Source organism: Porites lutea, chromosome 6 (genome assembly GCF_958299795.1).
Source record: "Porites lutea chromosome 6, jaPorLute2.1, whole genome shotgun sequence".
NCBI lineage: Eukaryota > Metazoa > Cnidaria > Anthozoa > Scleractinia > Poritidae > Porites > Porites lutea.
Genome location: NC_133206.1, coordinates 7,978,823 through 7,993,040, shown reverse-complemented (window position 1 = coordinate 7,993,040; position 14,218 = coordinate 7,978,823). Strand labels below are relative to the sequence as shown.

The 14,218-nt window shown below is 39.5% G+C and overlaps 1 non-coding gene across 1 annotated transcript; it reads right to left on the bottom strand.

Annotated features, from left to right (window-relative positions):
* Positions 1-4,686: 4,686 nt before the first annotated feature.
* Trnap-agg (transfer RNA proline (anticodon AGG)) lies at positions 4,687-4,758 on the bottom strand. Its single transcript has one exon. It is a non-coding gene; the product is annotated as a tRNA-Pro (tRNA).
* Positions 4,759-14,218: the final 9,460 nt, after the last annotated feature.

Below are 14,218 nucleotides of genomic sequence, written 5' to 3'. Positions count from 1 at the left end.
GAGAATAAGTAATAATGAGAGGCCTGCCAGTCTAGTCTCCAATTCTGTTTACATGTAACAGATGTAAGCTTGGAAACGTCGTTGGTCTAAGTAGTGTTAATCCTGTAGAAAAAACAGAAAATGATTAGCATTACCAATACACCTTTCTAGTCCATACCACCATAGATACTACTGAAAACCTGTTTAAGATTTATATACTGTTTTGTATAGTTAGATAGACTGATTAATTACTCTTAGTGACAAAGTAAGCGAGTAAAGGTTGCAGTGTTTAAATGCATCAGTCAATTGAAACCCTTCTCCCCCTCCCCCCAAACCTCTGGCACATAGCGGGGATTTAATGCAGCCAATGTCAGGATTTAACACATATTTAACAACGTACTGGCCCTGTGTGCAGTGGAATTAACAAAATTCCTGCTTGAGCCAGCTCATGGGCAGGGATTTAACAGTGCATAATTTATGCATTTTTGGAAGCAGGGACAGAGAGAGGGGGATTTAATATGAGTGACTTAGAAGCCCTTGTTTCCTCCAGGGGAGAGGGGGTTGTGCCATATATGGGCTATATAGGTATGTTCCACTCTGAAGGGTATGGTTTTCAAGCACTTTACTCTAGGATAGGGTATAAGGAGAGTTTGTATTCCAGGAAACTGATCAATTGGTTGAAGATTTTAGTCTAGACTAGGCAATCAGGAATTGTCACTCAAAATTAGAATCAAAAGCAAGGAGTTGCCGTTACTCTACAAAAGAAAACCCAGAATGAAGTTAATCGTCAGGACTAGCAGAGAAACCAATTGCCCACTGCTAAAATGTAAAAGCACACTGCAAAACGAAAGTAAACTGGCAGATAACCTGAGATCAGGCGTTATTTTTTTTTTGCTTCTTTGTTTCTTTGGCTCGAGAGGGAAAAAAAATAACACCTGATGCATTCATTTAACAAGCTGTTAACCGCCCCCTAATTTACATAATGTAACGTCTTCTTGACCTGTCATGTTATTAGCCAATAAGCGTTTACCATACGGGAATCATATTTTAATGTCTCTTTTGAAATAAATTTTAGGGAAAAGAACATTTTTAAGTACGTCCATGTTCAGATGGTGCTTCCTAAAAAAAATTTTTAAATGTGTTGTTTTTGTGATGAAATACTGCTAGCTGGAGCTACCGTACCTTTATTTAACAGCTACAAATAATAAAGAATTTACAGGTTAAAGCTCGTTGACTTCAAAAGCAGTGAAAAAAAAATTAGGCTGACGCACCATATTTTACGAACTGAAAGGTGTTGTGAAAGCGAAGATCACTCAGAATAATTCGCAGGTTTCTGAAGGAGGAATTACAGTCAATCAAGGTCAAGATTCCATTCATGAATTGATTATTTGAAAAGTGAACCCATTTGTCGTTTCTGTAACTTGTAGCCGGTATCAAATTGCATTCAAATCATCAGTGAATTTTTGACGGCAACTTTTTAGTATACGATGAGATGGAAAATATGAAATTTCTATTTACGCATTCTTCAAATTCAAGAAAACTGAGCTGGCAGAAATTTTATAACAAACTCGCGTGTGAATTCACTGCTCATTACGCAAGCAAAAATGCAGACTGAAATCAACCACAACTAACGGATGGCGGCATTTTGGCCAATTGGAGCAGTGCAAATCATCCGCATTGTTTCCTATCCAATCAGAAAAAAGTCCAGATTCTGGCTTTTTTACATGTGATCCGACAAAGAAATGTATCATGCCATCTTCCCGTGAGAGACATAAAGGGATAATAGGGAGAGGGCATGATCTCAGGCTAACCGACAGTTGGAAGCACTGTTAGCAATTACAAAGTTCAGCTAGTGGATGACATTTCTCATGAATTTGATGGAATGCCGTTAAGAGTTTCTTTTAACAGGTCCATTGGTTTGAAAATAAAATTAATAAATACAGAGTACTAGACGGAAGAGAGCGGTTTAAATCAAACCTAGAACTACAACTACTAATTCCCTGCCATAAGGTGCTTTTAACAAACTACTTGGCCCGGGAAAGGAAAAAAATTAGTGGTGTTAATGTTAAATTCCCCGCTAAGTCTCAAGGATCAGGAGGCCGGGGTTTCAATTGACTGATGCATTATACTACCAGATGTTGAGAGGGTATTGAAAGTGAAATACAGTGTACATACGTGTACACATGCAGGCTTGATAGTGCGGTTTAAAATTATCCTGTTGGTCTCTTGTTTCAAGAGTGTTACCCCCCACCGCCGGGGCTTTCCTAATATATAATTTAACTTTCAAAATTTACAAGGGCTAAACAAATATTTAGATTAAATATGGTACGTAGTGCCTCAAAAAGAGTGAACTTCTTCACGATCGCGCTTTTACGAGGTCATAATAAGCTTAACAACTCAGTATACTTCTATACGTCTTACTGAAGAACCGAAATAACTACAAAACAGCTCATTTATAACAAATTTTCGTAACCAACCTCACTTCAACAAGATTGCAAAATTATAACGGAGGAAACTGATTCGAATAAATACACTGATCATTTTTGTGGTTCATTCCCTGACATTTATTATATGCTATATGGATTCTGTGAGATATAAACTACTTTGGAGCGAAGCTACAAGTTTTCTCATGCTTTTTATCCAGGGAAAAACGGGTTTTTGTCGAGCGAAAGGTCGCACCGCACTCACATAATTTTCCTAACTTGGAGACTCACCTAAACCCTTCAGAAACCTTTTTTGCAGAATTTTCACGTAGTAATCAAAATGCACTTACCTCTTCCGTTGGAATATAAGGTAATGGTATCCTCGATCAAAAGAGAAACCACATTGCTGCTTCATGACACGGGAAAAAATAAGCTCAAAGTGTTCACATGAAAAACAATAACACCGCCATTTTCGAAAATTCTGCTCGTCGCACGCTTCACTTTGCTGTGACGTCACGATGGCCAGGCACATCGGACAGCCGCGCTCACGAGTTTATGACTCCCTCCTGAGTACTCCCCTTTTTTCCTCAGGGAAAGTAAAGCGAGCGAGACGCGAGCGCGTTGCTCGCGTGGGGTGATTTTCACGCGGGCTCCCGTTTCGCTCGCTCTACTATCCATGAGGAAAACTGGGGTCAAGCCACAACGAATCCTCCCATGGACTCCTACTTTTCTTTCGTTTCTTTTCTTTTGTATTTTGTCAAAATAAGTTACCCCAGGTCACTCAAACGTTTATTATGAATTCAGCTGAGATTTTCGAACTGGATTCAATTTAGACAAAAGGGATTTTGTTATAGTAGTAAGCCGCCCATCCTCGCGGGCGAATCGAGACCCTGCAGGGACAGTCAGTCGGGTCGGAAGAAAATGCGTGAAGAAAGTTTCCAAGTACGGCGGAGGAGCCCCGTGCTTGAAAATGGTTCGCATTCGTGTGTTTTTTAAAGTGATCTCACATGATATCTTTGTCAGAGATCTGACATCTTACAGAGGCTCCCCCCTTTTCCCTCTTCCCATCGTTCCCCGCGCGCTTTCTATTTTTTCGATTATTGCTGTTTTTATAGGGATACCTAACGGGAGCTTCTGCGGAGGAGAGAGCTTATCGAGTGCATAGTTAGTAGTGTCATCAATGGTTTAATTTGACTTGTAACCATGCCCCCCCGGGCATACCCCCGGGGATTTGTATTTTTTTTCTTTCTTTGAGTTCTATTCCCCACCCCGGGCACGCAGAAATTAACAATTCCCTACCCCCGAGCTCCTGATCGACCTCATATCCGTTTCTTTTAAAACCTTCAAATATAGAGTTTAATTTTGATTAGTTATTCCTCACCAACCGGCCACTCTCCGACAAATTCCTGCGTTTTTTTAAAAAAATACGTACTCTTGAGGTCCGCAGCCATGTAGCCTGCGAACAGTTCCCCAAACAGAGGGCCTGTTCACCCCAGGGGCCCCACTCACATATTTTAATGACGGGGGGGTCCGAAGGATTTTTTTGGGTCTGACATTTTGGCCAAAAGGGATTTTTTGGGGTCTAAGAAAGACGCCGGGATTTTTTTGGTCACGAAAACAACAGAGGGATTTTTTTGGGTATTGTATTTTTCATCAGCTCAAATCAAAAATAACATAGGCGCAACTTATAGTTTTGGTTTTTGACCAAAACCAAAGTTGAAGTTGGCATGTTTTAGCTTTCCAGAAGATAAATAATAAAATTTGCTGATGCAAAAACACTGAGGGATTTTTTTCGGGTATGCTAAAAAGAGTAGGGATTTTTTTGGGTAGACAAATCCTGAAGTTGGGATTTTTTGGGGTATAAAATATGAACCTCTGTCGGACCCCCCCGTCAGTAAAATATGTGAGTGGGGCCCCTGGGCTGTTCACAGTCTAGCAAGAGAAGACAGGACCGCTTCAAACAATTCCCCACCCCCGGCTGGACTTGTCCCGGGGGTTCCCCGGGGGGGGGGGGGGGGGTTGGTAACAGGTCAAATTGAACCATGCATGAATGCTTGCCATCGCGACCAAAACTAATTTTTACCCAGTCCTCTTTGTTCCAGCGCCCGCGCACCGCTTCCCTTTTTAGCTCGTAAAAAGTACTATAAAGTACTATTTTTTTTCTATCCGACCGACCGACCCAATATCAGGAAACGCATTCGACGCTAAGCGAAAACAAAAAGCAAAACAAATAAACAAACAAACAAAATAAAAAAAAACAAAGAAAAATATAGCCGAAAAAAAGGGGCCTGTCCGGGAGTCGAACCCGGGACCTCTCGCACCCTAAGCGAGAATCATGCCACTAGACCAACAGGCCACCCACGTCTGTATGAGGTAAATTTTAAGTATATAAACATTACAAGGGGTTTGACAATGCTTACGACCGGAGAATAGCTTGTATTTGGTTACATTTTCTTCGCTATGCCGCTCTTTCAACGAACAAATGACTATATTTCGGACAATTTTCAATATTTCACAGAGCGGCGAGTTGAGCTTGAGAGGTAAGACGGCAAGTCTGGGGCGAGAAAAGAGAACAATGGCGGTGAGCATGCCCTCCCAGCATCAAGGGTAGTCTGGATTCACAGCGATCGGAGGGTGAAAAAAGTTATTACTTTGATGGGTTTAAAACTCTCTATTTCTTTTTTTTCTTCGTGGTAAGGGAGTTTAGCGTGGGATAGAGATTATAGGGGACTAATGTGATAGCAACTTGAAGCTATTTAATACACCTTATCACGGTTTTCGACGCCATCTTGCGTGACGAGTAGGCAAACGCGTGAGAAATTACAGTCATTGTATGAGAATCTAATGTCGAATAATTTCCGTAGAACGGCTGTTCTGAAAAAATATGATTTGTAAACTAAAGCTTCACTCCTAAGGATTCTCCTGAAAAAAATTGAGGGCGCTACATGCGCTAGAACACCTAGAACCACTTTTTAAAATTTTCTGTACATTTGTCTGGAAGAAAGTCCCGGGAAAATTACAGACAAATCATGGAAACTCTAAAGCAAGCCTCTGGGAAATTTAAGCACAGGTACGCCCCCAAATTTTTTAGGACAATCCTTCGCTTTGTAGCTTCAGTTTACCATTGATATCTTTTTCAGAACAGCCGTTTTACGGAAATTATTCGACATTAGATTCTCATACAAACAGTGCAATTTCTCACACATTTGCCTACTCGTCAAGACGGCGTCGAAAACCGTGACAAGGTCTGTTTTGTTGTCAGCGTTGGGAAAGCCGAACATGCGATCTTAAACGGCTTTATTTTGGTTCGGGGAATATAAAGCAAAAGGGGCACACATACACCAACCCGCGCCCTGGCCAGGGGCCCGTTTCTCGAAAGTCCCGGTAACTTTTCGGGCCCGAAATCAAATATTCACATCGAAATATAAAGAATAAGAGCGCGGGTACTGGCTAACAAACTACTCCATTTTGTTTGACTAACTGATAGTTTTATCATGCTAGATGCAAAACTATTGAAACCTCGATCTTTAATGTAAACGGAGACAGCTTACCGGGCCCGTTAATTATCGGGACTTTCGAGAAACGGGCCCCAGGGTCTTTGATACACGGGGATTTTCCCTGTTCATTGACCCAACGGCTATGCCATGCTGATGAGCCCCAATAAGGGCGAAACAACTGTCCAATGGCTGCGACTGCCCGGGTGATACGGCTGTGCGCATGCGTGAGGTACTGGCCAGGCCAACATATCAATCTATGCATAAGACAAACTTCGGCACACATACACCAACCCATGCCGTAGGTTGGTTTATGTGTGCCCCTTGCTTTAACTTTGTCTTATGCATAGAGTGATATTTACTTATCATTATTATTAATATATCATTAATTATTATTACATTTTTTTTAGAAAAAGCAAAAGTTGGTCACAGTTCACCGATATTATTTAGTTGGAGTTTAGTTATTATTATTTTTAGTTGGATTTGGTACACAGATGTTTCGGACTGTGCATACTAATAAAATAGCCAATGGATTCGAGCCTGGGCCACGGAGGTGAAAATTGAGTGCTCTCAGCACTGCACCACCCTTGCTCCCCAGGCCGATAGAGCACCTACCCCCTTGGTCAGACTAGTGAATAGGGCTCCATTTGACAAAGCTCCTCCTTTACCCACTGAAATTTTCCTTATCACAAAGAATACAACAAAGAAATGCTCCTTTTCTTATTTTTATTTTCACTACATTTATATTAATACATCAACACTTCTTTTCTGTTATAATTCAATTCTGACAATCCTTATCTTTCAAAAACATGTGATTTAGTTAAACTTTGAAGGAAGCACCCTCTGGCTGTAGTTAGATTTTGAGCAGAAAAAATGATGATAAAATACCTGCTGTGTCATGATTACAACAAATTTCAGTAATGCTTTTGAAATTTGTCATACATTAACCAAGATGCCTTGACAAAGGCTTGAAACATCTGCAAGTGCTGGTTTAAGCAACTTAATCTGAAAGAGAGTGCATTACATTATATGATTTTAATAAAAAAGGCTGGGTGATAAAAAATAATGCAAACCTCAATATTTAGCACTACCTGTAGGGGGGAGGGGGGAGGTATGGCACTAATGGAAAGTTTACAACACATGTGGACCACGTGCTACTGCCAATGTTCACCGCACCCCCTTTGGCTTCCGATCCAGAAAGAATCCCTGTTCTAGACAGACACTACATGTAAATAGTGAAATTGCATACCCTGTTTAAGATTCCAGATCCTAACAAAACCATACCCTGTTTAGTGGCACTCCCCCATTTGGGCCATTGGGAAGTGTCCCTGTTCCTGGGGAAACATTATTGGGTATCTTCTAAACTCACGACCTCAAGAATTCAGACACTGAAAACCCAGATTCATCAAAACGGATATCTTGAATGAATTAAGACTCAAGATGTTATACATATGGAGCACATCACATATCGTGGTGTATATCTAAATAATAATTATTTATATATTTATATTATTTACATATTTATTATTTTATAAGATGCAATTGCCCTGTGAAGGAAACGATGATGAAGGTAATTAAGTGCTAAAAATTTTAGATTTATTTACAGTCTCTCTATCCTAGAACTATAGTTCAGTGGAACTCCCTACTTTGACCTTGTGTCTACTCTTTCTGCTAATCCTGCTCAGTTCTGGGCCAGTGTGTCTAGAATCACCCATCGATCAGCAGTTGAAGTGATTCTGGACACATTGTTTCGGAATTGAGCTACTAATTACTAATCAACTAGTTACTTGTTACTTATGTGTTTGTGTTTTGTTTTTGTTTGTTGTTTGACCACACCGGCTAATGATCCTCTTTTCGAGGGGTTGCAGTATTGGTAAATAAATAAATAAATTAGTTAATAAAAGATAAATAATACAGTGGTTGTTACATAACCACAGCCTTCCCAAAATTTATGTGAACACATTAGTTGTAATTTCATAGTGCTTGAACTCTTTGCTTTATTTAGAGGATTGAGTTAATTAACATATGATGCTGCAGTAAGCTCCTACTTCTATGCATACTGTGCTTCATATTTAGCAGAGGGGTCTTATTTAGACACGACATAACTGACAAAAACTGCCATAACTGACAAAAAGACATCATTAGTGTAGGCTACAACAACAACAATCTTTATTTGTACTCGCTCATGCTCAAAAATAAGTTACGACAATGAAAATATTAAAAGTAAAAATTAGAGTACAGGCTGCCTGGAATATACATTCAAATTCCAAGTGAACTATTGAATGGAGTTTAAAAACCCTTGTATGGGACATAGTTAGTAATTTGAACTCCAGGAGTAGAAACTGCATAGAATGCAAAAAGCTGAAAGCTGGTCACAACTAAAAGACACAATCAAGACAAGCTCACAGTGGTTATGCAAACATCATCAGCAGCACTGCAGAGTGTGAATCCCTTGTTGCATGCACTTTGTCTATCGTTATTGGTCTTTTTGATACAAAGTCATTTTGCTACAAGTAGTTTTGATACAAGTTGATTCAGTCAGGGTGTAAATAGTTTAACACACCTCATACATGATTCAATTAACATGCATTTGTCACATTCATCTCTTTCACAGGAACATATGAACACATAATTGACTTGCTCCCAACATCAGTGGCTTCATAGCTTAGTTGGTTAGAGCGTTGCAGCGGTATTATAAGCTAGGTCACGGGTTTAAATCCAGGTGAAGTCCTGAGTTTTTTCAGGCTTCACATGCAGTTGCATAAATTGCATTCACAACTGCAAGGATCATTCTTCATTTGACACAAACTATACTTGAAGTAATGGCAATTGTTGTACAGTTTCACTGGTTGAGTTCGTATCGAATTTGTATTGAAACAACTTTGTATCGAAAAGATTGGTTTCTATTTCTATCGTGTTGTTGCTGTCACAACATCTCAAAAGCTTGTGGGAATGAAGAGGCAAAAGTTTGCCATGTGACTGAAAATGAAAAAGTGCCCTCACTGTCAGACTAAAGTGGGGATTGGTGGAAACAGTGCCAAATAGCGACTACATCTTATTGTAGTTGTGGAGAAAAAATGACTGCCAACTACCGAAACAGGTAGACTTTTTTTTCGCAGACATACATAACAGTTGCCGTTAGCAACAAAGGTGATCGTTTTTGGTCACTTGTCTAAAGAGATGTTATCTCCAAGGGCAAACGCACATGAAAACATTCGTTCTCAATTCTTTGCTTGTGCTGTCTATCGTCGCTTAGCTGCTTTCGTTTAGTAATACAACATGATCCAGCTAAAAGTGTTCTATGATATTTCTTTTCTGGAAGATTGATGTGAACTAATTACAGCGGACGAAAATGAGGTGTCTACCTTCGATGATCTCATGCGAATCGTAAGGAATAAATTAGAGTGTTTATAATTTATTCCTGATGAAGAATTGTGAAATTTGTTTATGAAGAAGCCTGCCATTGTTTAATTCTCAGGAATATGAAGGAATGCGATCACGTATGCTTGCATTTGAGGCATCAGGGATAGATCATGTGGGCTTAATTCAAATATGTTTCTCTGCAGAGGCAACTGTTTTGCGTGTCTGCAAAAAAACAGTCTACCTGTTTCGATAGTATTTCTACTCCATCTCCCAGCATTTCACCGGTGTGGACAAAAATCCGTACAATGGTGAAAAACTAGTGTGAAGCATGAGGGACTCACTGGATCAGGACATTAAACACGTTCATTCCAGTGCGAGGTCCGAGTGTAACGCTGTGCCCAAAAAAAGTCCCGTCTGATAGTCCGGGACAAATTCATAGCTAGATTTTCGTGCCGAGCAAGTAACTTTCATAGCCTTCTTACCCAATGGGAGAGGGTCCAGGAAAGTCATCCTCTAACAAAGTCATCAACTAAGACGAGCAAGAAGTGGCCCTGGTCGGGTAAGCAAAATGTTAGTCAAGAGCTGCTTGCCCTATTCAAGTTTCTTTCGAGCGATCTCTGAACGCGTGTCTAGAAAAACTAGACACTTTCAGGGAAATTTCAGTCAGATCATCTTCAGAAGAACATAAATTAGTGCTCAGATACAGCCACTCCTGCAACAAAACGACCATGGATACAAAGCATATCTAAATATAAGTCATATCAATTTCAACTGATCTAAGCTTAAAGCAAACATGTACAACTAAGGTTTGCAAGTTTGGTGGTTAAATAAGTTACACAGTACCTTACCAGAGATCAAGTCCTCTACGACAAAAAAGTCATTATGTTCCCAGCTTATAAGAACATAAAGAAACCAATAAGCCTACAACGAATTATGCCAAGCAGGCGTTTAAAATGAACAACAAACCAGTGAATTTTTCACTGAATTTTTCAACATTGTTTACATCATCCGCCATGATAAAGCGGTGGACTAGGGCACGGTTACACCCGCATAGATCGATGGGAAGATCACCACGTGGCTTGCAGGCCACACTGGCATTTGGCATGGACTGGCATAGCACTACCAGGGCCGAGTTGTTCGAAGCTGGGCGTCGGCCTTTCTCGATTATACTAGCATATTTTTCGGCATTTTTTAGGAAAACGAGCATTTTGTTTTCGTTTTTTCTTGAAAAAGAATTGCTAGCATTTTCTGTCATTTTTCATGACTGTGATCCAGATTTCAGCACTCAGAAGGGTGTTTTCAATCCTGAAAGCCTCATTCAATGAGCAGCAAGATTGCGCTCTCGTCGATTACATTCAAGCCAGTGTGATGGCACAATACAACAAGCGATAAGCGTTTGCAACTGCTTACAGTATACTGAAACGTAAACGTTTTATATGAGTTAGAAGTTGAACAGAATTCTGCTCGTCTAGGTTGTGTGTACCCAGCGCATGGTAGTGCTTCAAATATGACTGTTTAGTGGCTGTTGGCTGGAAAAGTTTTAATTCTGACCCCAAGTTTTATGAAAAACAATTATTAAGTATCACCTGTTGTTGATATGAGCATATAATGTAAGAGTTTGTACGTTTTGTTTGAAATAAAACAAAGCATTTTTTGGAATTCAAGTGGCATTTTTTAAAGAAATCAGGCATTATTTTAGTATTTTTTTGGCTTTATGCGAGAATTTCAAGTAGCATTTACCAGCATAATCGAGAAAGGCCTAGCTGGGGGTTAGTGCGAGATTTGAATTCAGATTTGAAAGCTTAAAAAGTATTTCTGTTTTAATTCTTTTTGTCTACAAGTTGATGACTGGAAGTTCTAAAAACAACAGAGAAAATTATTCGAGAAAATGCTTTTGAAATAAGAAAAAGAAATCAGGCTTAATTTTAACCCCAGGTTAAGCACTAATAGGCCTTCGAAAAACTGGGCTCAAGGGTCAGTTGGTAAATAAATTAGCAAGTGGAATTTAAAAGTGTGGCTATTATTTTTGGGTCTGAAAAGAATAGCCAGTGAATCAAACTTGTAAAGCGAGTTTTACTGAAGTGAACCCTGTAGACCCGTATGTCACGCCACTTGCTATGTTTTAAAATACTGTTGAAACATGTCTTTGCATCAACTGAATACCAAGAAAATGATCCAGTTTTAATACTTAAGACTATTTAAGCATCGGAACTTTTTTCTTGTCGCGTCTGTTGCTACGGATGGCAATGATGGACATAGGTTGAAACTGAAAAAAGTTTGGCCAACTCTGACTCTAATTGTAATACTACATGCCTGCAAAATTAACCAAAAGAAAATATGGTGAGTGCTCTTTGCTTAAATTTGTTTGATATCTTCTTGATATCTCTTCAGGGACGTTTTGCGAGGAAAGTGAACTAAGTAGTGACTTCAGCACAGAATTGACCTCAAACTTCAATATCCTCTTCACAAAGCCCCTTAAAACATTATGAGCTTAGTTGGAACAGGTACAAGATTATTTAAGGGGGATAGTACATCACTCGTTAATCATCTTCCTCATTTACACAATTAAAACGATTGCAAAAATCTAATTCACTGTCTACTGATATTGCAGATAATTTCAACACTTCTTTCTGTTCAATGTTCCCAACTTGCCTATTTACATTGCCAGTGGATAAGAAACTTTTTGTCAGATAAAAAGTTATGATCTGGCAGTATTTCTTTAACATACACATCTTAATATATGAAGTAAACTGCCAAATTGTACCAGGCTATCTTGTGAACACCTTCCAGAGAAATTATTACCTAAGGCACTACTGTCATCCAACGAAATTCAGACTTTGACCTCCCGAAATACAGTATGCTGAAATATTGCAAAAACTCCAACGGTTACTTAAGTCTATTGTTGTGATTTGAACTGACTAGCCGATGAAGGTAATATGCCCTCTTTTAAGCATTTCAAAAGAATGATTAACTGCAGGAAAGTCTCATAATAATTGAATGACAGTATACAAATATGTGGCCCTTGCAATATACATTTTGTAACACTTGTTGTGAAATCATTTTAACCTGTCTATTTATTTTATTTCAGTTTGAAGGACCTGCAAAATATCCTTACAGCTTATTTCCCGGAAGTATTCATGCACCAGATCATGATCGTGCCATCTTTTTTGTTATTATAGCAAGCTAACCATCTCACTCTGCATTTGATCACCTTACTTGAACAGACGATAATTTGTACCTCAGAATAAGCTAAATTGGATTGCCCTACTAACCACTTACAAGACCCCGAATAAATCAATGTGGACACTGCAGAATCGAAATTGATAGTTGAAACCTACATACATATACTACATCTACTTTATTCATGAAGTGTCAAAAGATTTTTAACAGTTATCAAGTGGTTCGAGCATTGCATTTGTAGGGGCAGCATTCCTTAGGTTTAAAACACTGGTTTCTTGTACTGATTTCTTGAAGGCTTGAATAATGTTTTTCCTACGAAATTCATGGATCTATTAGATGCTCAGTTTACCTCCCTAGCATTTTACATAACGGATACAGTAAAGTAAGCCAGAAGGGATTTTCAGCCTGGTTTATAGGCAAGCTGTTCTTAACAATCTTAATCTTGAAAGGACTACAGACAATATTAAGCTACAACTGTTTCTGATTACAACAAATTACTACACAATGCTTTCCATTCATCTACAATAAGATGTAACAGCTAAGCATTTGGATCTAGCAACGAGCATACTCTTATTTCTTTCCTTTTCCTCTTATTTTTAGGATATCCTGTGCATTATGCAAATTGGTTCTTACGCTGTTTCTCCCAGGCAGAAAGTCAACATTGACAGTCTAACGTTGTGTTTGCAAAGCTACAAAGTTGCAATTATCGTAAAGTCATTTCAGCGGTTTTGTTGCCTGGGATCGAACGAAGGATAAGCTGATATTCCAATGATAGTATCTTCACTCTCCGTCGGGATGTAGACCATTTTTATTGTATAAATTGGTTTTATTTTGAAGCCTTCAGTCGCATCAATTCCATTTCTAAAGGAGGAATAGACACCAATGCATCTCTCAAAGTTATAAGTAGCTTCAACCCGGCCCGTGTCTTGAAGAATGTTATGACCGAACAAAACAGTATCCTGAATCAAACGAAGCAATTCTCCATCATTTTCCCATACTGGCGTATAACCATAGAGGCCTCCTTCTGTCGGTTTTAGGAAGCACGTTTTCCACCTCAACGGCAAATTCTCTTTGTTAAAGATTGCATTGTTTTTAAGAAGGGCCTCAACATTTTCGCCTGGTCTGACACTATGAAGGCCATCCTCAAGATGCTTTTTGAAATGGGGAAAATTCGAAATAACGAGGTCAGCCATTTTACCACGTGTCCAGAGAGGCCACGAGGTAACACGAATGTGTCACGAATTTGCTTCGTGGGCGCTTCGTATTTCGCACAAAGGCGAGCGCTAGACGGGCGTGACTGGTAACGAAGCGCAAGGGACCATGGGAAGGAGGAAGAGGAGAGGCGAAGCCCGTTTCCTCCCTTCTCGCCTTCATTTGCGGGCAAATTTTCATCGAGAGAGAGACAGAGAGACGTCTGCTCACGAGGCAGGCCACGAAGTATTTCGCGCCATGCACACTTTGGTCATCACCTAAAAGATGTTACTAATCGTTTTTAGACCAAACGCAAAAATTAGGCCAGTTGTTTTGGATCGACTTTTGTTTTGCGTATACTTAACAATTATTCCTCGAGCCCGAATGGGCTCGGAGTCAATAGCACATGAGGCCGAAGGCCGAAAAAAACCCAACTAGTCGATCAAAAATATCGAGAATAAAAAACTTTTAGCTAGTTAAAGCTAGACTTTAATCCTTTTTTGCAGCCAAAAAGCCCTCGCTTTTCGCTACTAGTGGGCTATAACATATAGCCTAGCAGTAGCAACCAGTCAGAACGAAGCATTGATA